This window comes from Macrobrachium nipponense, chromosome 18 (assembly GCF_015104395.2).
Source record: "Macrobrachium nipponense isolate FS-2020 chromosome 18, ASM1510439v2, whole genome shotgun sequence".
NCBI lineage: Eukaryota > Metazoa > Arthropoda > Malacostraca > Decapoda > Palaemonidae > Macrobrachium > Macrobrachium nipponense.
The window spans coordinates 72,796,503-72,802,502 of record NC_087211.1 but is presented as its reverse complement, the minus strand read 5'-3'; positions in this window follow the sequence as shown (position 1 = coordinate 72,802,502).

Genomic DNA, 6,000 nt, shown 5'->3' with positions numbered 1-6,000 from the left:
GACGGTTCGGGAGAAGTGGCTTCCCTTTTTGGTGCTGGTCTTCTGAAGAAGAGATCAGTATATGGATCCCTATTATCAAAAGGGGTTTCTCCGAGCCAGAGGACTGCTTTATTGTTCGCCCCTCTGTCGGATCATCTGTTTCCTTCTCAGTTAGTGAAGGATATATCTCGCTCGCTAACTGAGAAGGCGACACAGGACCTACTAGTACAAACGTCCAAGAAAGGACGCCCTGTAGTGTTGACGATTAAGAAGGACTCTCATCCTCCTCAGCAGCCCTTTCGTGGAGGTGCAGCGGCTCGTCCCCCTGCCAGAAAGAAGAGCTCTGACAAGAGAGGAAGGTCTTCCTTTAGACCTTTCAAGAAAACCAAATGACTTGTTGCTCCTTCAAGCACCAGTGGGCGCCAGACTCCTGAACTTTGCAGGAGTATGGGCAAAAAGGGGAGCCGACCCTTGGTCAGTCTCGGTCCTAAAGAAAGGATACGTAATCCCCTTCGAGGACAGCCCTCCCCTAACATCTACGCCTCGGGAACTGTCAGCGAGGTACAGAGACCCTGTAATGAGAAAGACTCTCCTTCAAATGGTGGAACAAATGTGGGAAAAGGAGGCCATCGAACTTGTGCAGGATCCACACTCCCCGGGATTTTACAATCGCCTTTTTCTAGTACCAAAGGCATCGGGGGGGTGGAGACCAGTACTGGACGTAAGCGCTCTGAATCGCTTTGTTCAGAAAAAGAAGTTCCGAATGGAAACGGCCGCTTCAGTAATGTCGGCTCTTCGTCCAGGAGATTGGATGGTCTCTCTGGACTTGCAAGATGCGTATTTCCACGTTCCCATTCACCATTTGTCAAAGAAATATCTTCGTTTTGTAATAGGAGACAAGATTTTTCAATTCAGGGCTCTGTGCTTCGGTCTGTCTACAGCTCCGCAGGTATTCACCAACCTGATGGCGAATGTGGCAAGATGGCTTCACCTAGAGGAATAAACATCTCCCTCTACTTAGACGACTGGCTGATCAGGGCCAAGTCGGAGATTCAGTGCTTGGAGGACTTATCAGTAACAAGAAACATGATAGAATCGCTGGGATTACTCGTGAACCTCGAGAAGTCGCAGCTGATCCCAGCCAGAGCTTGGTCTATCTGGGGATTCAGATGGATTCTCGGGGTTTTCGAGTATTTCCTTCGCGAGAAAGAATCACTCGAGGTTTGTCGAAAATCTCGAGCTTCTTAGAGAAAAGAGCAGTTCAGCGAGGGATTATCTGAGCCTTTTAGGGACCCTGTCCTCACTAGAAAAGTTCTTCTCTCTGGGGAGGCTTCACCTTCGCCCTCTTCAGTTTTTCCTGAAAGGGGTGTGGAGTTGGAAGACGGGACAACTCTCGGACATCTTCCCGCTTCCACAAGAGATAAAAGATCACTTGAAGTGGTGGATCCTTCCTCTTCAAAAGAACGAAGGCGTATCGCTTGCCCTGCAGAACCCAGACCAAGTGTTATATTCCGACGCTTCGGAGTCGGGATGGGGAGCGACGCTAGGAGCAAGGGAGGTGTCAGGCACCTGGACAAAGGAACAGGTGTCCTGGCACATCAATTGCAAGGAACTAGTGGCCATACACCTAGCCTTAAAGTTCTTCGAAGAGATAGTCAGAGGCGGGGTGATACAGATAAATTCGGACAACACCACGGCTCTGGCTTACATACGCAAGCAAGGAGGCACGCACTCTTTCTCCCTCTTTCAGTTAACAAAACACCTGTTAACCTGGACAGAAGAAAGAGGCATAACTCTCCTCACAAGATTTGTACAAGGGATAAAGAATGTGAGAGCGGACAGACTGAGCAGGAGGAATCAGGTCCTTCCCACAGAATGGACTCTACACGAAGAAGTGTGTCGAAGTCTTTGGTCCCTGTGGGGGAGACCTCACATAGACCTGTTTGCGACGTTCCTCTCCAAAAGAGTAGAGATCTTTTGCTCTCTAGTGGAAGATCCGAGAGCCTTCGCAATAGACGCGTTTCTCCTGGATTGGTCGGGTGTGGACGCCTACGCCTTTCCCCCCGTTCAAGATCCTGGGGGAAGTGCTCAGGAAGTTCGTGGCTTCAAAGAGCACGAAGTTGACACTAATAGCCCCATTTTGGCCAGCCCAGGAATGGTTCAAGGAGGTACTGGAGTGGATAGTGGACTTCCCCAGATCTCTTCCAAACAGACCAGATCTACTCAGACAACCCCACTTCGAGAGGTTTCATCACAACCTCCCAGGTCTCGCTCTGACTGCCTTTCGACTATCGAAAGACTTGTCAGAGCGAGGGGCTTTTCTCGCAAGGCTGCGGGCTCTATCGCTAGAGCCCGCAGAGCTTCGACGAGAAGAGTATACCAATCGAAGTGGGAAGTCTTTAGGAGGTGGTGTAAGAGTCAGAAGCTGTCCTCCTCCAGTACCTCTATAGTGAATATTGCCGATTTCCTCCTCTTTCTGAGAGAGGAATCACACCTATCTGTCTCAACAATAAAGGGATACAGAAGCATGCTGTCTTCAGTATTTAGAAATCGAGGGCTAGATATTGCAGACAACAAAGATCTACACGATCTAATTAGATCCTTTGAAACTTCAAAAGCAGCAACTCCTAGAACACCTAGTTGGAATCTGGACGTGGTCCTGAAATTCCTTTCATCGGATAAATTCGAGCCTTTACATCTGGCTTCCTTCGCGACGTCACTAGGAAATGCTTATTCCTGTTGTCTCTCGCTACAGCCAAGAGGACGAGCGAATTGCACGCTCTAGATTCCACAGTGGGGTTCAAAGGAGATTCTGCCCTCTGTTCGTTCCAGACAATGTTTCTGGCGAAGAACGAAAACCCGTCAAAACCTTGGCCCAGAAGCTTTGAAGTAAAAGGTCTATCTAACCTCGTAGGCAGAGACAGAGAGGTCTCTCTGTCCAGTAAGAGCTCTTAAATTTTATTTAGAGAGGAAGAGACAGATGGGAGCTTGTCAAGAAGGTCTTTGGTGTGCTGTGAAGAACCCCAAAAGACTCATGTCCAAAAACGCCTTGGCTTTCTTTGTGAGAAGCGTAATTACGGACGCTCACAAGAACTGCTCGGAGGAATCCTTCGGTCTTCTAAAGGTTAAGACCCATGAGGTGAGAGCAGTAGCAACGTCCTTGGCGTTCCAAAAGAATATGTCTCTTAAAAATATCATTGAGACTACGTATTGGAGGTGCAATTCAGTGTTTGCATCTCATTATCTGAAGGATGTGAGAGTGACCTATGAGAAGTGCTTCTCTCTAGGTCCATTTGTATCAGCAGATACAGTGCTGGGTCTTGGAGCAAAGACTGATCCTTAAATATTTTGATTTTATCGTACATAAACCCTCTTGTCAGATATGTGCTTGGTTTTCTATTAGCAAGCTCACGGATGTCGCACGGGCGCATAGTGTCATTGCTGGTAGGGGATCAAGGATATGTATGGCTAGTTGGGGAGTACAAAAGTTTTTTTTGTATATTTTGTATAAATGAAAGTGTAATTATGTTTCGAGTTTTTGGTTGTTTGTAAGTTCGGGGATAACTCCTTGCAATCTTAGAAATAACATGGATGTTAGGATCAGGTGATCGGGATCGGTGTTGTGCTCCTTGAACAAGGTGTATTGTCATGTTAGTGGAATAGCACCCAATGACAAAGGCCTTTAGGCTCTGCCGAGTAAGTGGATAAGACCCCATTGGCAGACCCACAAGAACTCTTAGCCATAGATCAATATCTCGCTGAGGCTCTTGAGGCTAAGCAGACTCCAAGGCAGTAGCCGCGAAGTCTTCAGCCTAATAAGATAGGAACCAAGGTTTATTAATACCTACAACATATGTTGTTTACCTGTCTATTTCAGTAGTTAGCTGTCTCTTACCCACCACCAATGGGTGCTAATCAGCTAACTATATATCTGGCAGGGAAGTTGAATGTATAAAAATGATATTGTCATGTTACAATAAAGTTTTATACATACTTACCTGACAGACATATACGATTAATGGCCCACCCAGCCTCCCCGCAGGAGACAGGTGGAAGAGAAGAATTCTGATTAGAAAACGGGAATGGTTCCTAGTCCTGCCACCCAGGGCAGGGCGGTAGATCACCTGACCTACCGGTAGCGTGTGCCGCGAAATTTGAAATTCTGTCGGAGACGACGGAGTCTATAGCTAAGTATATATCTGTCAGGTAAGTATGTATAAAACTTTATTGTAACATGACAATATCATATTTGTAGGTTCCTGTACATAGACCTCCATCCTAAATTCTCTTCCATTCGAGGAACAAGAATAAGGACTGGAAGCCGACACCCTTCATTCTCTAATGAAGAGAGCGAAGGAGAAGTTTTCCCGAAGGAAGACTTCTATGGTGAACAGGATCCCAAAGACGATAGTTCAAGCCAAACTGGATGTTCACACCCGTTCTTCTCTATCCCAGGGTTGGTCGCCTACTGAGGAGACGTCAGGTCCATCCAAGCTGAGCCCCTCCCGAGATATTCTTCCTTCAGCAGCAGTACTTCGTACTTCTCTCGAACGCTAGAGATTCCAGGAATTCGAGCATTCGGCGAGATTCCCAATTATCGTAGTAACAATTATCTGGGATTCTCGTCTCGCCCAATCTGGACAGTGGTTTCGCCCGAGTGTTTGCAGATCGTAGAAGACCAGAACACTCGTAGAGTGCTAGAAATTCCAAAGAATTCTAAGCACTCTGCAAAACCCCCACCGAATTCGTCAGACAATCATCGGGTGGTGGTCCTCCCGATTCCCATAGAAATCGAGGATAGGGCAAGATCCTTCCTCAACGACGGGGACTTACGTCCGGTAGGACCCGAAGGTCCCCACAGGAACGCAGTCCCCGGCGTGGAATCCTACAGAGAACGCTCTGCAGGATCCCTTCCCTTCCCCTCGCAGCCATAGGGAGAGAGGGAATGGGGGAGGAAGACTGGATACTCGCTCGCCTCCCAGCGGAACTAGCAGTCGGAGAAGCGAGTACGGGCAGCCATCACCGTGCGGTGATGGCCGCTCAGAGTCTAGGAAAACGTTACCGTCTGGAGAAAACGTTTTCCCGAGGAGGGATACGAACTCGTACTGCAGGCTAAACGTCTGCCGCCACCGTGACCGTCGTCTGGGTGGGGCTGAGCGAGCGCCTGACAGGAGAGAGCCGATACCGTCCTCGTCGAGGTCAAAACCTCTCAAGAGGACCGTAGGGGGAGCCCACCCCAGTCTCTGTGTGTGTGGTCCAGCCAGACTGTCACGTGAACAGCGGTGATGGTCACCCTGCTGAGGAGGTTGAAGGGACAGGTGAGGGAGACCTGACGCTCCTACCCTGCCTACTAGCAGAACCAGTAGGCTGGGAGGACTGCAGGTGATCACCAACCCACGATGGCGATCGAGCTGCAGGTCTGGACCAGCGGTCTTCTTACGGAGAAACGCTGGACCAAGGAACGGAGCGTCGGTCTCTTATGTCAGGGAAGCTGTTACGAGAGCTCCTCCCCTGCCTACCAGCAGAACCGGTAGGCTGGGAGGACTGTAGGCGATCATCAACCACGGTGACGATCAAGCTACCGGTCTGGACCAGCGGTCTTCTTGCGGAGGAACGCTGGACCAGGAATGGAGCGTCAGTCTCTTCAGGAAAGCTGCTGGCAATCGGGCTGCACTGATCGAGCGGCTCTCCGGGGGAAAGCGGCTAGACCGAGAGCAGCGGCGACGGTCCCTAGCATCAGAAGAGCTGCTGCTGGTTCCCCTATCCATCCAGTCCCGGTGGGAGCGGCGGTCAGGGGACCGGCAGAGGCAGAGTCCGCTGTCGCAGTGGGAGCGCAAGGAGCGCGCCCCTCACGATCACTCCTGATCGCCTCGCTCTTCCCAGTGTAGCCCGAGGAAGTTGAAGGGATAGGAGGTAGATCTGACGCTCACCCCTCGCCCACCGGCAGAACCGGCGTGCTGGGGGCGCCTGCAGACGCTCGCAAACCTGTGGTGGCGATCGATCTGCAGGCCTGGTCGAGCG